The sequence below is a fragment of the Heterocephalus glaber genome, unplaced genomic scaffold, assembly GCF_053883595.1.
Source record: "Heterocephalus glaber isolate CG9 unplaced genomic scaffold, H.glaber_assembly_v1.0 deba00001497, whole genome shotgun sequence".
NCBI classification, from domain to species: Eukaryota; Metazoa; Chordata; class Mammalia; order Rodentia; family Bathyergidae; genus Heterocephalus; species Heterocephalus glaber.
The window spans coordinates 8,610,887-8,623,875 of NW_028258320.1; the positions used below are offsets into that span (position 1 = coordinate 8,610,887).

The following is a 12,989-nucleotide window of genomic DNA, read 5'->3' on the forward strand; positions in this document are numbered from 1 at the left end:
GTACAAAATCAGCAGTGGAAACCACAGAGCTTATGAGGAAAAAGACCCAGGGATAAAATATGCCAAGATTTGTTGGGTTACTAATAAAAAGGGCAACTCAGTTTGACTCATGTCAAGGGCTAAGAAATACGTAAATACTGCGGTGAATGTGATAAGGACTTGAAGTTCGCTCTTGTGTCTGTCAAAAAGGTTGCAACTTGTTAGAAAATCACCAGAAAGCTGCAGCCAGCAGAGGGTGGGTGTGGCTTACAAGGGGTAAACTGAGGCAGTCGGCAGGTGTTTGAAGTTCACGTGCATGCCACACTCTATGTGCTAGGGTTTTGGTCAAAGTATACACTTTGTGTTTTCCTTCGTGGCTTGGCCCATGGATGAGTATTTTTTCTCCATTCACCTAATGTTTCCTGTAGCTGACACATGTAAGCAAACATGAAATGCATGTTACGTTCAAATTATTTGCAAATCTATCCATCCAGTTAGGACAAATTCTGGTTCTCAAAAGAAGAAACCTGACCATGTGTCATGGAGCTGCCACAAGGGGCAGCAATTCTTAACAACACACTGAGTTCGAACCCTAATCCTAACATTAACTCTAAATCACCTGGAACACTTCCAAAAACAGAGCCTGCCATGCATCCCCAGAGATTCTGATTCAATTTGGCCTTGATGGAAAAACACAAACAAAACTTCCTAGGTGACAGGACAAAGAGAAAAAGAATTCTTGCTTGGTAATTTTAAGTAAATATTTGTTGACTTCTTGCTATATGCCTCTACTTTGAAGGGTACAGGTGGAGAAAAAAAATTTTTTTTATGTCTTTGGTTGTGACCCAAAATCCATTCGTGGAAGAAATGACACACCGTAAAACAATGTCAGTGTGTGGAAGTTCTATCCACAGGCTTGGTGCCATGAATGATCTGAGACACAGATGTGGCCAGGAGCTCCGAGGGATCATGGGACCAGACAAGTGTGACCCAGGCTGGGCCCAGTGGCTCCAAAGAACGTGAGAAGAGATGAAGGGAGGAGAGGTTAGAACTTCAGGAAGGGAAATGAGATCAGAGAAGGAGCTGTGGGGAACTGGGAAAAGAACAACCGAACCCAAGCAGGGAGCTGCATTCACTGCAGGTAAAATTTGTCAGATTAGAAAGCCTAGAACCCCTGGTGAAGTTGGGCTTGCTCCAATGGGCCAGAGCCAAGATGGTAAACAGAACCACACTACTTTATGTTTGGGAGAAAACTGACTAATCAAATCAAGCCAGGCAGGGAAAGGTGGAGGGTGGGGCAGAGGGGACATTTGTTACAAGGGCACTGCCCAGCACCTTGGATAACTCTCTTGCTCTAACCCCGGTGTCCAGGAGGCTCAGCTTGAAGACACACTTTCCTCTCAGGAATTTCTTCTTCCTGTCTATTGTCATCTCTGTGCACAAGTTAGTACCTTGATAGATGTGGCCCCACCTGGCCTTTTACTAAGAAGTCCATTTCCAGCTGCACACTGTAGCCAGGTGAATTTGGTCATCTCTTCCCACCTCCTTGTGTTCCCTTAGGAGGCATGGCTGAAAGTCTGAATTACAATCAGAAGGGGCAAATTTACAAGGTGTTTCTTTGCCAAGCCAGCTTTTCAGGAGATAGCAGTCAGCCCAGGGGTGGGGAACTGGTTTAGGAGGAGCTACAGAAGCTTTGGGAGGCAGTCAATGTGCAATGCCACCAAAAAAGTCTGGCAGAGGGTGGAACTCACATCTGCCCATTTCTCACACTTCCCAGGAGGAAGTGGCTAAATTTCAGGAGTTCTCAGTGCAGGGTATGATGAGTTGGGACAGGAGAGATTTTAGTTGATAAAAAAATGAAGAATGTGGGAACACCCCACACAGGAAACGAGCAGGTGTGTACAGAAGAGAATTGTCCTGCTGTATGGTACAAAGGTATTTGCATGGACACATAATGAGGTATGACGTTGGGGAATAATGATAGGGAACATCCACATCTCTGGGCCCTGGGAACTTGGGGAAGGTGGGTGCAGGTTAGGGCTGGGATTGCAATGCTCTTATATAAGCACCATGGGCCATGGGAATAAGCCAGGACGTGGGGACAGACAGATGAATTTTCCATCTGTTCCTTCCACATTGTAGTGGGTGACTTGGGCAAGTTACTTAGCCTCTTGGATCTGCTGCTTTGTTCATCCTAGTTCCAGTCACCCAAGGATTGAGTAGTTCCATGCTCCCTTTGGGGTTATCCTGGGGAAGGAGGTTCAGGCCAGCATTAGCTTCCTTTGCAGACATCTGGGAATGAGACTTCCATTCTCACTCGTCACTGCTGCTACATACCCCACCACCAAAGGGAGGAAGTAAAGAGGCCTAAAATAAAGACACAGTGGGTTCAGGGGTGTGTACCTCTGGTCTCAGCTACTGGGGAGGCTGAGGCAGGAGCGCTTGAGCCCAGAAATTCATGGCCAGATAGGGAAACAGAGTGAGACCTTGTCTCTTAAATAAAGTCCTCCACAGTAGTGTTGAAATGAGCTTATTTATTATTTTATATTTTAATCAGAATATATAACAAAGATCATCAATATGTAAGGATCCTCTTCAACTCTAGACCCTAGAGAAACATTTCTCTCCAGCCAAGGTGATGTCATTTTAGCTTCAGAATCAACTTTGCCTTGGGATCTAGATCTACTCCTGATTCAATTTCATCTCAGCTGGTTCAATATCTAATTAAGCTTATTTTTTCTTGGTCATGTGCCTCAGTTGTTGGAACTGGGTTTCCATATTCCTTCTGGAACTAACTTTCCATTTTGGACCAGCCCTTATAATGCTATTTATTGATACACAGCTTTGATTTTAGGTCCAAATAGATTTGATTGAACCACCACCTACTTCCCACAGTAATATTTCAAAACACACTTATTGATTTAACATTCTTTGGGAATCTGGACTGGGCTTATAACTGAAAAAAATAACAGTACCTGACCTCAAGGAACCTCTACAGTCAACTGAAGGAGAGAGACAATTAAATGGGAAATACCAATGGCAGATAACTGCAAAATGTAATCTAAATCAACCAGTTTATCTTCCCAGGAACCTTGTGAGGGACACATTATAATTTCCATTTTAGTAGGTTATTCTGGGTCATGCTGGAGGGGGAAGATTTAGGTTGGGTCTAAATACAGCTTGTCAAGATACACAAAGACAGCCAGAAATTTTTGTTGGGATTATATTGAATGTATAGAGAATTAAATCTTTGCAAAATTTTGTCTTCACATTCATCAACATAGTTTTTTCTTCCATGTTAGCCCTTTGTATAATGAATCTTGTTTAATTTCTCTGCATGTTTTGTAGTTTTGTGTGTGTCTTACATCCATTTCATTGGATTCATTTTGTGTTTATTGCCATTTTTGGTGTTACTCAAAAATACTAATTTCTAGTAGTTTTTCTGTTATGAAAAAAAAACACCTTTGTATATTGTGCCTATGGCCAGCAACTTTAGTAAACTTATTTATATCTTCTAGTAGCCTATCTATCTGTAGATTTTTTTCCATGTGTACAATTTCATGTTACAAAAATAAATACAGCATGCCTCTTTTCTAATACTTACATCTTTTATTTCTTTTTCTTGCCCTTCTGTTGAAACACCATTTAATTATCTGAATACATGATGAACAATGAGGGTATCATAGACTACAGTTTTCCAGAACAGATCTCACAGGTTTCTGTTATCTTTACTGTATGCAAACTGGGACTATTTGAGCAACTGGTTGGCCCTTGTCCAGCCTGCACTCTGATGCTTGCCAGAGTGGATGGCATCGAGAGGTGCACTGACTTGTATCTGTGTACTGTATGGGAGCTTCGCTCCGTGACTCACTTATTAGTAAGGGATTCATTCTGCGTAAGACTCATTGGTATTGCTTTGTTTATGTTTCTTTATGCACAGACAATGCCTCAGAAACCAGAGAGCTGAGCATTCACCGGTATGAGAGTTAGTTTCTGAAAAATACTCAACTGTTTTTTGGTACTGGGGATTGAACTCGGGACCTTGTGCTTGCGAGGCAGGCAGTGGAACCACTGAGCTAAATCCCCCGGCCCGAAAAATACTGAATTTAATCTTCATTTTAAGCCTGGTTTAATCTTGACAAAATACTATTATATAGCACATTAATTAAATCCATGCAAAATAAACTTATTCTCTCTAGGTCAATCTTATTCAGTTTAAGATTTATCCTTCTTACCATGTTCCTTATACTATGTTCCTGAGATTCTATTTCAGCTCTAAGTGCTTCCATAAGCCTCATGCTTCAGTGGAAAGGAGAGGTTGACTCTTGGTTCTTGTTCTATCATATTCTATCGCCTGCCTGGTATTACTTTCTTTCTCCTAACCATGTCTTCTTCTCAGAAGTTTTAAAACCAACTTGGGTGAAGGAGGATTATTAAGTTAATGTGTATGAAACACATTGATTACTACCTTACATTTGTCCAAATAGCCTCCCCCCCTTTCCTTCCTTTCTCCCATACTTCCTTCCTTCTTTTGAATGCCCCAGGAAAAAAATGTTGAGAATGCTGTTTGATTTGAGCATGTCCAGGCAAAATATTAAAAGTTCCACAACACATGTTATAGGTAGAGTAATGTTCTCCAAAGATACACTTCACTTGTTCCATGGAACCTGAGAGTGTCGTAGGTTATATAACCAAGAGGGAATTGAATATACATGGAATTAAGCTTGCAAATTAGCAGACCTTAATGTGTGGAGGTTATCCTTGGTTATCCAGGTGAGCCCAATGTAAGCATAAGGGATCTTTTAAGTGGAAGAAGGAGGTTAGGGTTAGAAACACAAAGATGCTATGCAGCTGGCTTTGAGGATAGAGGTAGGAGCACCAGCTGAGTTGTGTAGGGACCCCCCTGGAAACTGGAAATGGTGACAAAATGGGTTTTCCCTAAGCATCCAGAACAAATGGGGTCTCTGTGACACCTTGATTTTAACCTCAGGACTTATTTTGGACTTTTGGTCGCAGAATTGTAAAATTATACTGTACAGTATAATGTCTTAAGCAACTAAATTTGTGATAATTTGTTACAGCGATGACAGAAAACAAACACAGTAGCTGTAACTCCGTAGTAATAAGTAACTACTGGCCGATTAATTTAAAACTTGTCCCATCAACAGTGCAGGCAGAACTGATTTTAATACTTTAAACACTTAGGTGCCACCTGGTGGTTGAAATCTCCCAATGAATGACAGTTTAAATGACATCAACTTGGAGCTATTCACCCCAAAGGGTACTGTGCTTCAGGCGTGGGACTAGGCTTCTCATTTGTGATTAATGACAAAAAGGTTGAAATGATTTATTGAGATCATCAAATAATGCAGTGGAGAACGAAACTGACACTTAAGGCTGTCACATTTGATTTCAAGGATCTATGACAGAATAAGGAGCCTGTGGGGTTACCTAGAACCCACATCCCCCAGGAATGTGACAAAGGTTTGCATTGCCATCACAGAAAGCATCCAGAGGCACTAAAAATGAGAGTTCTGGATCCTCTCTCATCAACTCGTGTTCGCTGATTATCTACAATGTCCCGAGCACCATTTAGGGACCTGCAGGACATTCAACAAGCAGTGAAACGTAATCTGTGGCCCTCAAGCCAACTCAACTGGAGAAGAATGGAAAGCATTAGGTAGAAAGCCAGTCCTGTCCTGAGAGACAAAGTCTTCAGTAATGGAGTGTCGAAATTTATCTTCTATTGACTTAGAATTTGATTTTCATAAAATTTAGCAAATTAGAAATTAAAAACAAAACCCAAAATATAGGTATTATTTTATTGTAGGCCTTTTGGCTTTTAAACTTATTATTATTTTTAAGGCAGATTATGTACACGCTGCAACTAGAAATACCAGTGTCCCATGATGGAAGCTTTTTTCTCATTCTGAAGGGGGATATATTGAAAATTTAATATCTGTACTTTATATTTCCATTTTGATTGCAAATAGCTAAAAAAAAGTGATAGTTAAGGAATTTAAATCCAATGATTCCAAAGCCCCTTTGACCCACGTTGCCTTCTCTGTGGGTTTTTTTTCTTTATCCATCTAGGTGTTGCTCTGACCCACCACCTCTTCTGATACCAATTAAGCTGCTGAGTCACTGTCACCATCGGGCTCCTGGGAGGGGGCCACCTAGAAACGTTTGTCCTATTTTAAGAACAAATTAAAAGTTGAGAGATTTAGCTCAGTGGTTTCGCCGCCTGCTGTGCATGCGCAAGGACCCGAGTTCGATCCCCGGTACCAAAAAAAAAAAAAGTTGCCTCAGTTGGTGGCGTCTAACTCTTCAACACAGGAGGGAGGAAATATTAACAGGCATGAAGGCTGCTTATCCCACAGGTCATGTTGGTCTCTGGTGTCCATGGGGACGCTGAAGGAGATGCCGATTACCTGGAGATGTGTGGAAACAGGATCGATCCTTTTCAGGAACTGATTACCCGAAGCCAAAGAGCCTGTCCCAGAGTCTGTGCTCCTTTGAGCCCAGGACTGTTAAGCACTTGGCAAGCGATGGAGAAAATCTAATTGGGGCTCATGATGAGTCATTTTTCACTACAGTCACACCTCCTTCTACCATGTTCCATTTTAGGAATAGTATAACTGGCTAGGGAGATATTGTCTAATTTAAACCCTGATTTACCTGTGTGGCTAAAAATGACTCAGACTGTGTAAATAAAATAGTCCCAAGGCACAGTTGTGGTTTTATTTCTCTCATAGCTTCTCTTTCCAGAATTGAGTCTTGTGTCTTCCATGGTGTAGAAGAAACAAAAGTGTCCGGGGGGTTAAACTGCAAGGTAAGGAGAAGAAGAAAGCTCTCATGACTGTAAGAGTGCTTTCCCTGACATGAGGGTACAGGAAAGGTTATTTAAAAATTTATGATAAAAGTTGTAATTATATAAAAATAGAGTGCCGATTCTTTAAAAGAAAGATAACAGGGGCCTTTTAAATGTAGTTAAAACATTGATAATGGAAGGTATGCCTCTGTGTATTTTGCACTCATACACACATATGCAGGTACATATACACTCAGTCCCGTGTGTTCAGCTCCTGTCCTTGCCTATTTCTGATTTTTAAAAACACAGTTGCAGGGCCCGGGGATTTAGCGCCCATGGTTCCATCGCCTGCCTCGCAAGCACAAGATTCCGAGTTTGATCCCCAGTACCAAAAACCCCCCAAAACCAAAAAACAAAAAGACAATTGCAGCCTAGATTCTGAAAGCCAGAACTCACACAAGTGGCCTATGAAGGACAATTAGTGCTGAGTTGTTAGAAAACTCACAGGGCAGGGCTTATTCCAGCCTCCAACAAAACATTGGTGTTCACAACAATAGCTCTGAATAAACAACTTATTTTTGTCTAATTCTTTCCCTTTTTGAAGATGCTTTAATAAATGTTACCCCATTTGACCTTCACAAACACTGTGTGGTAGCCATATATGAATCTTTATTCTGAGTTTACAGGTAAGGAACCCAAAATACAGAAAGTTTAGGTGATATGCTGAGCATCTAATGGTCTCACAAAGCATGTGAGCCAACTTGTAGTTTAATAATGGATAGAAACATATAACCATGGCTCACATTTCCCACAGAATAATATTAAGAAATGGAGAGGATGTAAAGGAAATAGCTTCAATTATCCAGAGAAATTGCACAGGTAAAGCATGACAGTTCCCCTGACTAATTAGGTGTTGTTATATTTTAAAAATATGTTGAAATTCCCCACTGGTTAGATTGTCTTGCCATGATTCCTTGTAGATTAATTGTATGTCAAGGCCCCTTTACTAGTAATGATCTGTTTTCATTTTGAATTGTGGCATGGATTGCCAACAGAATATAACATTTCCTTTTATTAGTTGTAAATCATACAGGCTAATTGTAGAAAAATTGGGAAATATGCAAAAATATCATGTTGAAAAATGAAAATTACTCATCATATAGATGATAGACACTCTATGCATTTTGTGTATTTCCTACTGTCATTTTTTTTTCTTATCCAGGTGTTTTAAAAAATGCAATGGATAAAGAAAGCACTGGACACAGATGATATGCTATTATTATTTTACCTGTCCTATAATTATTTTTCTGTCATCAATATTAAAACTATTACTTGGGTCAGAAGAAAGGAAATGAAAAATGGTCAGTTGAGAACCGGAGCTAACAGGTTATATTACAGGATAAACTAGCAAACTTAACATTTACTTATCCTATTTATTTTTAAGTTTTTCTTTGCAAATGATGATACTATTTTATAAAAGACTTGAGATCACTTAAAAGACAAAGACAGTAAAAATGTCATTAATAAAAGGAACACTAGGAAAATATTGATGAGATAGCAAACCTAGGTGGTGGGAAATTTAGAAAATGGAAGAATCTATCCTCTCCACCATCCTGAAATTATGGGGGAGCAAAGCCACTTTGGGGACAGAAAAGTGTTCTGTGTTTCCTACTACAACTACTCCCTTCTAACAAGATTATTGGGAGCATGCTCCTGCGTGAAAGAGGTAATTGGTAATTCACTTTATTCTTCCTAGTAAGCCAATTTCGTCTTTTCTCTAAATAAAGATAGCATTCTGAAGTCTCCTTGCTTATTATCTTCTTTGCTTATAATATTGAACTTTCTGATTTCAGCAACTCTCCCCCGCTTTTTTTTCTTTTTTAGAATCCAATTAAAAGTTTAGGCTAGCAGGGATGTTTAGCACACAGCCCTTCTAAATCTGCCAACAGGTGGACGGCATTCACACACTGTTGGTCTCTGAAGAATAAGCACCAAATGTGCAAATATAAAGCAAAGTGTCAATTTTTCTAATGGCTTATTTCCTATCCTATTTCTTAGTGTATTGAACCCAAATAACCTGCACGGCTCATTTTTTTTCTAAAATTAGCTTTTATTTTATTTTCTAAAATAAAAAAGAAAGGAAGAAAATTAAGCAGAAAGAAAATATCTTTCAATTATTCATCGTTTGGCCCAAAACTTTAATAAGATACTTACGTATTTGTTATCACATTATAAGGACACCTTATAATGCAAATCCTAGCATTATATTTCAGTGGTAGAAAGTCCTGGTTTTTGTGGGAAAATTCTGAATGATCATTTCAGAAGCTCCACTGTTGTGAATTAGAAATAAGTTGATTTTTTTTTTTTTTTTGGTACTGGGGATTGAACTTGGGACCTTGTGCTTGCAAGGCAGGTGGTGGCACCACTGAGCTAAATCCCTGGCAAAAAGTTGAACTTTATAAAGAAGTCTAATTGGAAAACTCAAATTACATTGCAACTCATCAAATTATACTGCCTATTCATTTTTTTGTTATCAAAAAGATTTTATTATTACAGTAAAATCTTATTTCCTAAGCTAATAAAAAGTACATTACAAATGGTCTTTAACCATTTTACTGAAAATAATATTTAAAATACCTTTTAAGGTTCTTTTGTATAGTATTTATTTTTAAAATGCATACTGTCTATACATATGTAGGTTTGTATATTATTTTGAGAGTTATATTTTTATCCAATGTTTATTTCTTTTATGTAGCTTTGTATTTTTCTTACTCTCCCTTTCAATGATTGCATAAGATACATCCAGCTGACGCATGTTGTTGGCTTAAGTATTGGCTGAATGGCATTTATTATTTTCATTGCCTGTTTCCCTTATTATTGTAAGTGTACAGAAAATAGTCTCATTAGCTTTAGAATGCACATTGGGTAACTTCAATCTTTGAATATTACTTTAGCTGTTTTAATTTATCATGTGATAAATTTTGGTAAGTGTCGAAAATATGCACAAAAATACATGATTTCTGAAGTTGTAGAGTGCAGCAAATTACACATGTAAATTAGGTTCTGTTGATCATTCTTGCTATCTAAATCTTCTACATCAGCACTGTCTAATGCTATCCGCCTGTGCAATTCTTACTTTTGAAATTTTTCAATAGTTACTTTAGAAAGTAAAAGAAGAGTTGAATTTGTCATATTTTATTTAACACATTATATCCAAAATAGTATTATTTCAACATATAATTAGTATAAATTATTAATAAAATTCAAAGTCAGTCATTAATATCTTATATATGTTTCATAAGACTTATAGCACATCATAATGGAGGTGTTGAATTTTGATCATAAATTTTTTGCTAGAGAAATAGACCCATAGACTCACATATCCAGGATGCTCCAACCAATCAACATTAAGAGTTTTCAGTATCTCAATCAAGTGCTAAAACAGAAAAATATTTTCTTTTTTAAAAAAAGATTTCAAACCCTTATCGTCTCACTAGTGCTGATCACTGAAAAAGAAAAATGAAGATTCCAGATTAAACATGTTCAACTGTCCAGCCAATGGTGTTTTTTTTTCAGTTTGATATGGTGATATACTCTCGACCATGATAAAAAATGTATCATCATCTTTTTTTCCTTTAGAGAGTAAATATGCTGCAGCTCATGTGCAATTCCTTACAGTCCCAGCTTGGTCCCCTTCCCGTGCTTCCTCTTATAGCTGTACCTGATTTTATTACCAGTCTTCATCCAAATCTGCTGAGGAATGGGACAATTTTGGTTTTGTTTCTTGGCCAGAAATCACTTGATTCTGAGTCTTGTGACAAGACATAATTTAAGTCAGAAGCAAGCGAGCAGACACAATGGCAGACAGAGGCAGAAGAGAAAGCGTTTCTTTAGATGCTCACATGCACCTTGACAAAACTGGCTTATATGCTTTAGAAAACTTGATTTGACTTTTGAAGGAAAAGCACATAATTTAAAAAAGTATATTGTATATTTTTCAAAACTATGTTTATTTAAACAAAATAAATGAACTAATTTGGACCAATTCTACTATTAGCATCAGTTTCAGTGGGGTTTTATGAAAGTTGAGAAGCAATTTTAAATTTAGCAACATCAAGAAAGCATTACTCAAGATTTCCTGAAGTGCTTGCAACCATTTTACATAATGTTTTCAATTACAGTTAAAATCTTTTATATTCTGCTTCATAGTAGAAAAATGTGTGAAAAATCATTTTTTTGATTTGTTATATATAAAAATTTCCACGTCAACATAAATTCACATGCTTGTCATTTGGGTTACAATAAGCTTTTTCTTTCTTCGGGGCTTGAAAATTTATCTTCTTTATATTCAGCATGATGCCAGTAAGGAAATATAAGTTAGATTACTAGGTTTTCATATTTGATTACTGGCTAATTGGCATTCTTTTTGTTTCAAGGAATATGCCAAGCATGGTGGCACATGCCTTGAATCCTAGCACTCAGGAAGCTGAGGCAAGAGGATTGCCATGAATTCGAGGCCCGCTGAGGCTGCAAAGTGAGCACAAGTCCACCTTAAACTATGAAGTGAGACCCTGTCTCAACACCCCCCACATTTTGTGTTTGGAATACAATACATAGTTGTAAAACTCTTCCACAATTTGACCAATGAACACTAGCAAAGAGCACAAGACAATTAGGTTCATTGTCATTTATTTCCTTCAACAGTTACATAAATCGATGACCATAACTTTTGTAGATACAAATCCAACCACTTTAACTTTATAAATGGCACTTTCCTTAGAGACCCTTTCAGAAAGATATGCATGAATATTTTCAAAATGGAGCATGTTCGAATGAAGTAATGAGGAAAACATGTATCTCTTGTAAAATTTCAGTACATCTGGAGTTTTGATTTAAAATACAAGGAGCAATCACTTCTTGGCCTTTTGGCTAAGATCAAGTGTAAAATATGAGGAGCACCATCTGCTGTGATAGAATTTTTTTTATATCTAGTTGAAATTATCCTTTTTCAGATGTAAAGGACTCAAAAATATCTATACCAAAAGTTCAAAATTTTATGCTGTGACTTTACAATATTTTTTGTTAATTAGAAAATCCTTTGAGACAACCATATTAAGTTTGTTATACTGCATGACTCATCTAAAGCTAAATGAAGGCACTTGTCATTTTAAAAATTTTCAATCAATTAATTGTTAGTTTTTTAGGTCTTGAAATGTATGGCTGATGATTTGATGGCTTTATCCAATATCTTTTACTTGTAAATTATACTTTTTCCATTCTCAAAACTTTCTAACAACATTTCCATATCTAAATTTCTTTCTGTTTTTGTATCTTTAAAAATGCTTTTCTGTTTTGTATAAAATCCAAATGTTTTCATAACTGTGCAATGTTGTAGGGCTAAATTCTTTTAAAATTGTCTTAACTTTTTCTTTGTGGACATTCGATTCTGACCTCTGGTATAGTTTTGCCAATTCTTTTTAGCCTAGCAAATATAAACTTTTTATGTAATGCTGAACGTGTCTCAGTACTCTTTACTTTCTCCTGAAAATTTTCATACAACAGTTTTTCTTTTGCCTTTCTCTATCCCAGAAAAGTAAATTTTCCATTATGAATCTGTACCATCTCCTTTTCCAGAATATTAAAAATGTTATATCGTAGCAGTTGTAATATTACATTTCTACTAATTTCTGCATTTGCAGGGTGCCTTAATTTTAAATTTAAAAATTTACCTTTATTCCGCAGAAACAATTTAATTACACTATAATTAAAATAAATACTTAATTACTTATAAAGTATAGTAGGCATCACCATGATTCTTACCATCTGCATAAAATTTTCAAATAAACACTTTGAAATCTTACATTAGCGAGGAGAAAAAAATATCAACCCAACTTGGTCAATGTGTGGGCTCCAGCTAGACTGATGCTCCCTGTGTGTAATACTAGAATAGATTCAGGCAGCTGACACATTTACTACAATATAATAGTGATGTATGTTTTCTTTTTCTTTTTATAACATTTAAATGAAATTTGTTTTTAATTGATACATAAAAACACAAAAAAGGTACATATTACGGAGTACTATGTGGTGTTTTGATATACGCACAACAATCTTGTCTTCTACGATGCACCAATTAAAGTGCAATGAAGTCCTACCACAGCAATAATATTGTGGCTAACAGGAAAGCTCTTGAATTAAT

General features: G+C 37.1%; 1 pseudogene; it reads left to right on the forward strand.

The window, feature by feature from the left end:
* The first annotated feature begins 11,699 nt into the window (after positions 1 to 11,699).
* Positions 11,700 to 11,797, forward strand: LOC147825543 (U2 spliceosomal RNA; annotated as a pseudogene).
* Positions 11,798 to 12,989: the final 1,192 nt, after the last annotated feature.